Source organism: Oryctolagus cuniculus, chromosome 8, assembly GCF_964237555.1.
Source record: "Oryctolagus cuniculus chromosome 8, mOryCun1.1, whole genome shotgun sequence".
In the NCBI taxonomy this organism is placed as follows: Eukaryota; Metazoa; Chordata; class Mammalia; order Lagomorpha; family Leporidae; genus Oryctolagus; species Oryctolagus cuniculus.
The window spans coordinates 58,037,066-58,049,274 of NC_091439.1; positions in this window are offsets into that span (position 1 = coordinate 58,037,066).

Below are 12,209 nucleotides of genomic sequence, written 5' to 3' on the forward strand. Positions count from 1 at the left end.
ATAGCAGAGAGCTGGACTGGAAGTGGAGTAGCAGGGACTCGAACTAGCACCCATATGGGATGCTGGCACTGCAGGCAGCAGCTTTACCTGCTATGCCACAGTGCTGGCCCCCAGTAACTTTCTTTACTAGACATTGTTTAGGAGATAACGTTCATTCATTAATTTACTCATGTATTTTTCAAAGATTTTGTTTAATTATTTGGAAGTCAGCAAGAGAGGGAGAGACAGAGTGTTCCATCCTATGGTTCACTTTCCAAGTGGCCACAATGGCCAGGGATGAACCAAGAACCAGGAGCTTCATATACTTCTCACACATAGGTGGCAGAGCCTCAAGGACTTGGGTCCTTTTTTTCTGCTGCTTTCCCAGCCATTAACAGGGTGCCAGATCAGAAGTGGAGCATCCCGGACATGAATTGGCAGCCAAATGAAATGCAAATGCTGCATGCCATAGCTTAACAGGCTATGCCACAATGCTGGCCCCTAATGATATATTTTCTATGGATTTGTCAAACTATTTCTTCTCTGGATTAGAGGATTAAAGACTGTTTTGAAGAAAATTTAAAGGAGAGATTAATGAGAGAAGAATCCTGAAAAACCCTAATTACATTTTTCAATTTTATGCAGTTTGTGAGTTCCTTATACTGATTATATCAAAACTACTACCTGCATGTAAGAAATATGTGGCAATGGCTGAGGTTACTTTTATTTGACTTGGTGTTTCATCTACACTAGATATGTGGATGGAGGGGTTAAATCCATAGTCCAAAAAAAAAAAAAAAAACCTCAATATTTGCATGTATGAATCTGTGATAATATAAATACCTGTATTATATACATACTACAAAGAAGTTTGTATAAAGTACAAATAGATTATAATACCTGCATGGAATTATATATTATTTATCAGTTAAAAAAGAAAAGGCTTTGGCCGGCGCCGCGGCTAACTAGGCTAATCCTCCGCCTTGCGGCGCTGGCACACCGGGTTCTAGTCCCGGTCGGGGCGCCGGATTCTGTCCCGGTTGCCCCTCTTCCAGGCCAGCTCTCTGCTGTGGCCAGGGAGTGCAGTGAAGGATGGCCCAAGTACTTGGGCCCTGCACCCCATGGGAGACTAGGACAAGTACCTGGCTCCTGCCATCGGATCAGCGCGGTGCACCGGGCCGCAGCACGCCAGCCGCGGCGGCAATTGGAGGGTGAACCAACGGCAAAGGAAGACCTTTCTCTCTGTCTCTCTTTCTCTCACTGTCCACTCTGCCTGTCAAAAAAAAAAAAAAAAAAAAAAAAAAAAAAAAAAAAAAGGCTTGAGATTCTGGGCTTACACACTCCAAGAAACTGTGGTGTCCTTAACCTCGTTTGCAGCTGCTCATAATTATTTTTGTGCATGAAAACCTGAGTGTGTGTGTGTGGCTGGGGGAGTATGTGTCTATAATTTAAAATCATATCTTTAAAAGCATGGTAAACAAAATAAAATACAGGGTGTTGCTTTTAAGAATTTTGCATGGCAAAGAAAAAATGGAGAAAGAAATTCTGGTTGGAAAACAGGAATGCAAACACTGGGTGAATGGAGAATACTGCTTCAAAAATGTAAGTGTCCTTTTTTTTTTTTTTTAAGGTTTATTTATTTACTCGAAGACCAGTTACACAGAGAGAGGAGGGGCAGAGAGAGAGAGAGAGATTGAGAGAGAGAGAGAGAGAGTCTTCCATCCGCTGGTTCACTCCCCAGATGGCCGCAACAGCTGGAGCCGCACCGATCCGAAGCCAGGAGCCAGGAGCTTCTTCCAGGTGTCCCACATGGATACAGAGGTCCAAGGACTTGAGCCATCTTCTACTGCTTTCCCAGGCCATAGCAGAGAGCTGGATCGGCAGAGGAGCTGCCGGGACTAGAACCAGCGCCCATATGGGATGCCGGCGCTTCAGGCCAAGGCTTTAACCCACTGTGCCACAGTGCCGGCCCCAGTCAGTGTCTTTTACTACATCAAGTTCTCTATGGAAAGAGAAGCTTCATGAGGGAGCTATAGGTGTTGTTTCAGGTTGTGCTGACCGTGGCAGAGTAGATCAGCCCACCACACGTTGACAGTCTCCTGCATCGGCTGGGCCTTCGGGGCTGTCACTTCAGCTGGTCTGTTGTGTTGCCATTACAGAGTAGTTAAGCAAAGGCTCTGCAATCATACCATTGGATTTCAGTCTTGTTTCTACCACTTAGGAGAAGTGGGACGTTAGGAAAGTTAACTAACGTTGCCCTCTAAAAGCCCCAAAGAAGGGCTGGAAAACTAGGCGCTTGAAACAAACTCTACTGCTCAACTTCCATTGGCTGTTATTTAAGTGCGACCATTCTTCTGGGCTAGGCTAGTAAGCCTGTCTACCCTCCATTGACAATCTCTACATCCTGTATCTGAATTCTTGACTGACAATCTCTATATCCAATTTACCTGTATTATGAATTTCTTGATGTGCTCTTCTACTCCCTACTCCTTATTAATTAGATAATCTATTTAAAAATCTTTATTTCCAGCTTTCTAGGCTTAAGGGTATGGTGTTGTTCTGTTGTGTGCCAGCTCATCTGTATTCTTAAGGTCATCCAATCTTATTTTTTTTATCTCTGTTCCATTTCTTCTTTCAGACTGTACTTTCCAAGTTATTTTTGGTCAAGGTGCTCCTCTTTGAAAATCCCATCAAGAGTATTCCTTTGTTCATAGGAAATGTGCTAATTCTACAACATGGTTGGCATGACTTGGCTTGTCTATGCTTTCACCCACACTTCCCACCTGCTTTGGTTCGGATGTCCCCACAACATTCATGCTGAATTTCAATCCTCATTGAGAGGTACTTGGAAGTGGGACTTTGAAGATGTGAATAAATCATGAGAGCTGTGTCTCCAGGAATGGATTAGCTCATTCATGGATTAGTGGAATAATGAGTTCATGGGTTAATGAATTATTTCAAGAGTGACTCTGCTATAGAAGCCAATTTGGGTCTATCTCTGTATGTGCCCTTCTGGCCCTGTGATTCCCTGTGCCACCTGAGACTCTATAGCGTCCTCACTAGCAAGAAGACATTCAGCGGATATGACTGCCTAATCTTGAACTTCCCAGTCTTCAGAATCATGAGCTGAATAAACTACCTTTCCTTACAAATTACTCAGTCTCAGGTACTCCGTAAGAGAAACAGAAAACAAATGAAGACTTCACGACACTTCACCTCTTTAACATCGCACCTCCAGCCAGCCACCTTTGTCTTCTCTTGTCCCACCAGCAGAGCAAGCACCTTTCCTCTGCGGGGCTCTGCTCATGTGCTCCCCCTTGGCTTGGTGTGGCCTTCCATCATACCAGCATTTTTATTTAAAAAAATTTATTTATTTGAAAGGCAGAGTTATAGAGAGGCAGAGACAGAGAGGGAGAGAGAGGTCTTCTGTCCACTGGTTCACTCTGCAGATGGCTGCAATGGCAGGAGCTGAGCCTATCTGAAGCCAGGAGCCAGAAGCCTCTTCTAGGTCTCCCATTCAGGTGCAGGGACCCAAGGACTTGGGCCGTCTTCCACTGCTTTTCCAGGCCATTAGCAGGAAGCTGGATTGGAAGTGGAGTAGCCGGGATATGAACCAGTGCCCATATGGGATACTGGTGTTGCAGGTACAGCTTTACACAGTCTACTATAACAGAGGCCTAACTCTCATTACTATATTAAAACCAGATATAAGAGCTACACTTGCGGGGACCGGCGCTGTGGTGTAGCAGGTTAAACTTCTGCCTGCAGTGCTGACATCCCATATGTGTGCCAGGTCTGCTTCACTTCTAATCCAGCTCCCTGCTAATGCATCTGGGGAAGCAATGGAAGATGGCATAAATGTTTGGGCCCCTGCACCCATGTGGGAGACAGAGATTAAGCTCCTGGTTTCAGATCGGCCCAGCTCCGGCCATTGCAGCCATTTGGGGAGTAAATCAGCAGACGGAAAATCGATCTCTCTGTAACCTTGCCTTTCAAATAAATAATCTCTGAAAAAAAAAAAAACCACCTATGTTTGAGGCTTGTTTTATACATATATATGTATATATCACATGTAAATATATATTTAATATACAACAAGCCTATAAAGCAGAGTATTACTTGCAAAGTACAATCCAGCAAAGATTGAACTACTCCATGAGAACAGAATTTAGTATATATAGTAGCTATGTGTTTGTTGAATGGTTGAATTAGTAATAATTACAATATTATGCTAGATCTTTCATTTTTTTTTGAAATACAGAAAAATAGAAGCCATTTCAAAATGAAAGGATTGGAATGGGTTTGTGGCATAGTGGGTTTAGCCACTGTTGTGACTGACATTCTCACCCTGAATCAGAGTGTGTAGGTTGAGTCCGGCAATCCCATCCTTCTGATCCAGTTTCCCACTAACGAAATGGGAAGGCAGTGGATGATCACCCAAGTGTGGGGAGCAACCCGGACTAGACTAAGTTACTGAAATTAAGACTTATTCTATGCATCTGCTCTCCCACAATATGACGCTGAGAAGGGAGAAACAGCTTCTACGCAGCTGCCTCCAGTTCAACCAATAAACTGTAGGACCTACTCCTGATTGGAGGAGAGCAGCGTACTCGGCGTGTGGGTAGCAGAGTTGGGATTGGTGGAAGAGGACTATAAAGGAGGAGAGAGACAACATGCACCAGGAACATCTAAGGGGAACAGCTATCTGAAGGAACACCTGTGCAGCCCTCGAGAGAGCCGGCCGGCGGTGTGCCTCTCCCCCGCGGAAGTGGGGAAAGTGGCTAGGGGGAACCGCCCTTCCACGGAGGTGGAAGGGACAGTAGCCAACCCGGGAAGAACCAGCAGCAAACCCGGGAAGGGCCGAGCAGACAAAAGAACAGCGCAGGGTCCTGTGTCGTTCCTCCACGAAGACGGGGAGCGACATAATGGTGCCGTGACTCGGATATGAAGCCTAGGCAGGGTCTAGTGTCGCTCCTCCACGAAGAGGGGGAGCGACACCAAGTGTTTGTGTTCCTGCTGCCAGTGTTGAAGATCAGGATGGAGTTCCTGGCTTCTGGTTTTGACCTGGCCCAACCCCTGCTCTTGCAGGGATTTAGGGAGTGAATCAGCGGATGGTAGATCTCTCTCTCCATTTCTCTGTCACTCTATCATTCAAATAAGCAAATATATTTTAAAAAACTAAAGGGTTAGCTTAGCAAAATTAGGATATTATAAAATCCTATATGTTCATACCAGTTGATAAACTTACTGTTTGGTATGTGATATTGGATTTTTCGGTGTAATTTAAATTTCAAATTATGTTAACCATTTAACATGATGAAACAGTTGATAAAAAGCAATGTGAACTTTTATCGATCCAAGAAATTCCCTTCAACACTTCTTAATTGCCCAAAATCTTTCTCAAAAGTTTTAAATCCTATATTGTCACTTGGGACAATGGTGCCTGTGTGGGATAGATTGAAAATCTCTCCTTACAGTTTTCTTACCTTGGATACTGAGAGAGGAGCACAGGTGTCTATGGCAGACATCCCAGGATTAATGATGGGCAGGAAGACAAATACGTCAGGTCCACTTGTAGCAGTTGGCCCTCTAGTTCTACCCTGCGAGGAGACAACTTGAGCTGCAGCACTGCTCCCATGCTTCTCAGTGAAAACTCACCTAAGTATTGATAAATGTTGTCCTCCTTAGTAGACTCACAGAACTCACAGCAAAACACGTGCTGCTTCTCCAGATTTTTCTGTAAAGAAATACACTGATAAAGAATAAGAGCCTCTGCTGCTCGTGTAGCTAGCGCTGACGGGGGTGCACCGTGGAGGACACACTTTCTTGTAATGAATCAGAGTTCAGGGATCATGGTGGGAGGAAAGCCTGTGCTGCATTCTAAGGCAGGACAGCTACAAAGACTTTCTTGCTCATTCCAGTTAGGATGGTATCCCAAAAGGCAACTCTATACTCCCATTTCTCTCTGTGCAGGGTGAAGAGGATTCGAACACCCAAACATAGCTAAGAGAACTCGTCATTATCACTTCATCAGAAATCAGTCTTATGAACAGTTCTCAGAGCTGTTTCTGGGATGAAGCCTAGAGAGACAGGAAAGGAACACTGTGGGTCAGTATTCCCCCTGGGCACTTCCATCTGTATGTATTACTGCTCCCTCCCCCAACACACACAGCATATACTCAGAAAATAAAAATATAAAAGATCTACTTTCCTAAGTTTTTAGGATTGAGCATTCTCAATTCATTCAGTCTAGCAAGATCATTTTGGCAGGTGATTCTCTTGAAATTTGTTTTAAGTCTCTTGGGAAACATTCCAAAACTGCTTCTGTTGTATAAATGGAAAAGTTAGCCTGGCGACATATAAGCCTAAAGAAGGCTGCAGAATCCAAGTGTTCACTGAGGTGGAGAACTGGAGTTAGTATTAGAAGATGTTTGTCAGGTGTCTTACTCCTGAATCAAGTTACTGACAACACTTGAGTGTCTTAGCCACACAGCAAAGCATCAATGAGAACTTACAAGGCAGGCAGTGTAAGGGAAACACAAGGCATAGGATTTGGAGTAGGTCCTGCTAAACTGACTCCATCAAATAGGATTTTGTGTAGACTTAAGACAGTCTAAGTTTAAATAGCAAAACACAAAGATTGATAGGAAGAATGAGTAGGAATGGCTTATAAAATAATATACATCTAAATATGTGAAACTGAAGGAGCCTCATCTAAAGAGAACTCAAACATAGGAAATTACATTGAACTTTTTAGTACTGAATTTACTGTCTATTTTGTGATTCCTCCTCTTGTGCAAAAACATCCATCGCCTATAAAACAACAACAAAAAAATAGTAACTCCAGGGAAATGTTTTGAATTCTGATCCATGAAACTCTAGAGTTTGAACAACAGTTGAGACAGAGTCACTGAAATCCAAGGTGGTCAAAGAACAGCTGCTTCAACGCTGTCACTTTGGGGACCTGATGCTGAGAGTGAAATTGCGTGAGGGATAACAAATAAAACTGTCTGCTCTGGTTTGCAGAATTTAGGGCTGTGTTAGGGAAACGGTGAGTAATTTATGACAAATATTTGGAGAAGAGATATTCTGTCAAAATAAATGTTTCTTTCCTCTTTTCTTGGGAAGAAGCAAGCTGTTTTATGGAGTTTCTTGAAATCCTAAAAAAAAAAAAAAAAGGAAGAGAAATGTTTCCATTTTTCATGGTATGCTTTCTTCCTGCAGGCTAAATAGGCATGTATTTGTACTTGTTCAGCTGGACCTGTAAAGCTCCAAGAAGCGGTGGCTTTGAGCCCTTTAGTGGACTATATTCCCTATTCCACCTCCTCAGGCCTCCACCGTCTATGAGCTGTGCGTGGGCTAATACCACACATAGATTCTTAAAATCAGAAGATAAAATGTAAGGGGAAGGAAAGCAAAGCATGGAGTGACCCTCTAAGTTTGCATTAGAGTGCCTGCTTTGTTCTAATGCATTTAAAAAATTACATTTCAAATTCCTTGGTTACCTTGATTCTTTTACAGCATTCAGACTATTCTGCCTGAAAAGTCCTCCAGATCCTCTGTCCCCCATCCCATTAAATTTAATCCTATACTTTTGGGAAGCTTCCAAGGACAGTTATATCTGGGGCTCAAACCTCATCTTCATTGGTACGTTGGATACAATATCAGTTACTTGCAGGGTTCTAATAAAGACTACATGGGAATATATATATATATATATATGCAGCATTTCATGAAGTATCTTAGGCTTAACACTGCTAAAGGATAGCTTGAAATCAGACACTAACATCGGAACCTGCTTCCTTTAAAATATTGTCATAACAATATTACCTGCAAATGATCTTTCCCTTACTTTCAATTTCTTCAGTGAGCACTAGATATACTCCTTTTCATGTGAACATACAATCTGTAAAGAGATTTTGCATTGAATTTTTTCCATAATCAATCATGCTTTTCTAGTGTGATTATAAACTTACTCAGGTTGAGAAATAATTAACCAGCTTTCTTCATTTTTATTCCAAGAAGCTATCTTAGGCAAGCAGTAGGAGAATATGTGGAAGTTCTTTGATGAATGGCTGTTAAAATGAATGTTGAATATGTAAAGGCATATATAAAGGTACTTAAAAAAAGTTCATAAAAATTGGAATTAAAAGATTTGTTTATTTTGGTGCTAAAAAATTTGAAATCCAAATATATATGGAGGGTCTTCAAAAAGCTCATGGAATATAAATACAATGAAAAGAGTATGCATGCATTTCAAAACATTTTTGCACCTAAATAAACTTACCTTTTAATTCCATTTTACCATGAATGTTTTGAAGCACCCTCACAGGCCATGCCCCAGCTATGTGTTGGAAGTGGGACAGCTTAAACAAACAATTTTCACTCTCTACTAGAAACAAATGTGTAGGCTAAGTTTGTGGAGGGCATTTGGCAGATTTCAAGCATTTTGGAAGATAGGGAGGAAAATAATACTTCATAATGATTCTAAATTTGATTTAAAACTGATTCAAAAGTCATTCTCTTTGGTTATTACAATTGTTTAGGTTCTGGACCTCCTCCTCTAATTACCATGATTTCTGGCCCCTTATTCTCCTCCTTTATTCCTTGCCAAGGAATCAAATCAAACCCTGCTGTGATGGTCCTTTTTCATTTTCTAAATAAGCATTGTCTTTTCAGGAATATGAGAGTGAAGTTGAGGTAGGTAAACTTCTGGTTAAACTATTCATCTCTGAATTCCTCTCCTCTGGGAAACTTTCATCTACACCTTTCCTCCCCTTGACCTCTGTAGGTGAAATTACTCACGATCATTCGTCTTCTGTGCTGGCTGCACGCCTGTGCACATTGTTAATCCTTCACTTTAGCACACAGTGAGTAAGGTTTCTTTGCATACCTGTCTCCATTCTGAGACTGTGGGCTGCTGGAGGGTGAAAACTATTCTACAACTATCTTTGTATCCTGAACAGCTGTGTGAGTCCATGTGTGGTGCTTATTTAGTGAACTGGATTGTTGAGCCCTTAGGTCATTACTGTTAGCTTTCAGTGTACACATTTTAAAGACATGACTACACTGCAATTTTCACAAGTGATCAGTGATTACTATTGGGCTAGGCTATAATAATCTTGAAAAATTGTCTTTAGGATAAATTCACATTCCCTACTTGTAAAAGTCGTTGTGATTTTTTTAAATCTCTAGATTCTTGACAATGAATTGTTTTTGCTTCACCTGAACATCAAGCTCCTGGTGAAAAGTTTCCTCCCTATAATGCCTTTCCTGATTAATGTTTTCCTGTTGGATGTGTATACGTTATTTACTATTCCTGTAGTGGCACATTCTGTCCAACTATATAGTGGATCTACCTAAGTTATAAAAATATCCTAGATTTAATGTCCCTAAGGAACTAGACTGATACCTAAAGATTTATATTCTCTCTGTTGTTCCTCTGATAAATCAGTTCACAAAAACAGAAACAGTGCTCTATAGAATATTATGTACTATGTATTTGTTTAACCACCTTAATTTGGAAAGAAGACATAAAGATGAGAGTATGAAATTAATAAATAAAGTCTGTTAACATCTCTTTCCTATCTGACAATTATACTTCAAGTTTTATTTTATATACTTCCAAATATAGTTACACTGTAATTTTAATATTAAGCCTTTCCTATCTCATAAGACATAAGAAAACAATATATATACACATATACTAGGATGTATATTTAAGATATATAGATAAAGTGAGATAGAAATATATTTCACATTAAAATGTTAATATTATGACTACTTATTAATGATAAAAGTAAAATTTTTTTCTAGATACAGTTAGGTAAAAAAGGAAGAATTAAATTATTTCTGAATAATAGCACACAAGTATGATAAATGTTTTTAAATATTTAAAATTATATTTAAAGTACTATAAAATCATGACATTACAGATTTCAAGAAACCTTAGTGTTAGCTGTCACTTCAAAGATTAAATGAAATGATTTGCCCAAGGTCACACACCTAACTAATTGTGCAGTTGTTTTGGCTAGAAAGCCAAGGTCCTGCTGTTTTTTGGCAAATAAATCATGAAGACACACTAAAACATGAATTATCACAGCATTTCAGTTCTCCTATTACTAACTATGAAACATTTATATAATGGACTATATGTTTTGGTGCCAAATTTTTATTCATTATCAATGCAGTGCACACTCAAAAAATTAGACAGTTACTACTTGGTGTTTCATTCCTTATTCAAAAGGCTTTTGTCTCCCACACTGTAACTGTAAAGCCATCACAAAACACACGAAATATTGAAGTTAAACAAAAGAGCTTATTGTCGGGGGAAGTCTGATAAGCTGGAGAGAAGGCGCGAAGAATGGAGTGGGGGTTGAGAGAGAGATCAACAGAGAGAGAGGGTGAAGAAGAGAGAGATCTAGACAGAGGGCATGGGCACGTGTGCAGGAAGCAGGTCCTATTATACTTTTGCAGGGAGTAGGGAAATAAGAGCAGCAAATCCCATTAGGGTGGGGATGGAGCTGACACCTGTGGTTGGGCCATCTGGTCACCTGGCTTCTAGCAAGAGCCCAAGATGGTGTTGGGGCCATAGATCACGCCACAGATAAGACTGTGCCATTTTACTAACATACACTAAGCTGTCTGTTGTCCTGGATGCCTAGGAGATCCAAGTGAATGTGGCATGTCCATGGCTCTGGGAAGGTGTGTTTTCAGTAGGAGAGCAGGCAACATAAGTGCATATTCTGTACAGTAAAGTCTCTTTTCATGTTTGATGAAAAGACCATTTGAGAACAGGCAGCTGATATCCTTGGAGTTGTCCAGGTCCAGAAGAAAAAGCTTTTAGAGGAACAAAATAGTTCTGGGACTGTGAAACAAGTCAGCGGGCTCTCTGGTACCTCACTGAAATCCTGTTTCCTGTTATTGTTCTTTTACAGCATTCTCTCACTTGTCCCCCGTCGATTCTATGCTCTAGACTTTCAGGTCTACTTGCTATTTCTTTTCTATCTTTGAAAATTATTTATTTCAACTATTTGAGAGACAAAGAGCTCTCAAGTGCTGCTTCATTCCCACTTGCCTGGAAGCAGCGAACCCAATCCAGGTTTCCTATGTGGGCAGCAGGGATTCAACCACTTGAGCCACTACCTGCTGCCTGCCTGAGTGCACAATAGGAAGCTGGGATTACTAGCAGAGCTGGGATTCAAACCCAAGCACTAGGATATGGGATGCAGGTATCCCAATCCGCATCGCAACCACTGCACTAGACAGATATCCACTGTTACTTGTTATTTCTTAAACTCCTAGCATGCATGTTTTCAGCTCCAGATCTTTGTGGTTCCCTGGGCCTCTCTTACTTTCCACCACTATTTATTCTCTACACCTCTGTTCAAATATCAGCTCCTTTTGGAAGAATATCTTGTCTTCCAAAAGCCAAATCCATTTCTTAGTTATTTGAAACTATCCTGTTGAAATGACTGTCTTTGCAAAATTATGATATCCCTATTTTGCTTCATTAGATTTCATACTTTTTTATTAATTTCAATAAGAATGACCCCTAACATTTCTCTAGTTTTATAAGTGATATATGGCTCTATTTAGGAAGAATATGCCCCCTCTCTCAGAAACTGGATTGTTTTAATTTAGAAATACGCTGGGTGGTTTCCCACAGTGGTTGTTGTTAACTTTCACCTCGTGGTATGGAGAGATGGGCTGCTGAGAGCTTCCTTCTGAAGTTCCTTACTTTTCTGGCTTATTGTAGGGGTGACTCAATTTCTATCTCTAAGGGGCTCTGCAGATCTTGACCTTTGCATCATTGAGGAGCTTAAGCAAACCAGAGACTACAGGTAGAGAACAGAGTATGAGCCTTAAGGAATGAAAAAGTTCAGGTCCCTTTAATCAATTTATTTCCCAACATTTTGTTTTTGGCTTAAAACATAAGAAAAATACTTTTATATTCCAATTTAACTGCAAGATCAATTTATTAAGGAAATAATGTCATAATCATCTTTATAAATTGGAAATAGTAGACAATGTAGGAACCCAAACACTTCTATACACTATTTTGCTTTATTCATATTATTGACTCTTAATACGTCATTTGCCTCTTTCATCTGCTGAACTAATATCATTTACTCAATTGCTTCATCAGTACTCTATTTAGTAGAGATTATTTCAATATGTCACACTTCAGAAAAAAATGTCAGATCTGGGAGAGCCTGAATTTTTTGCTT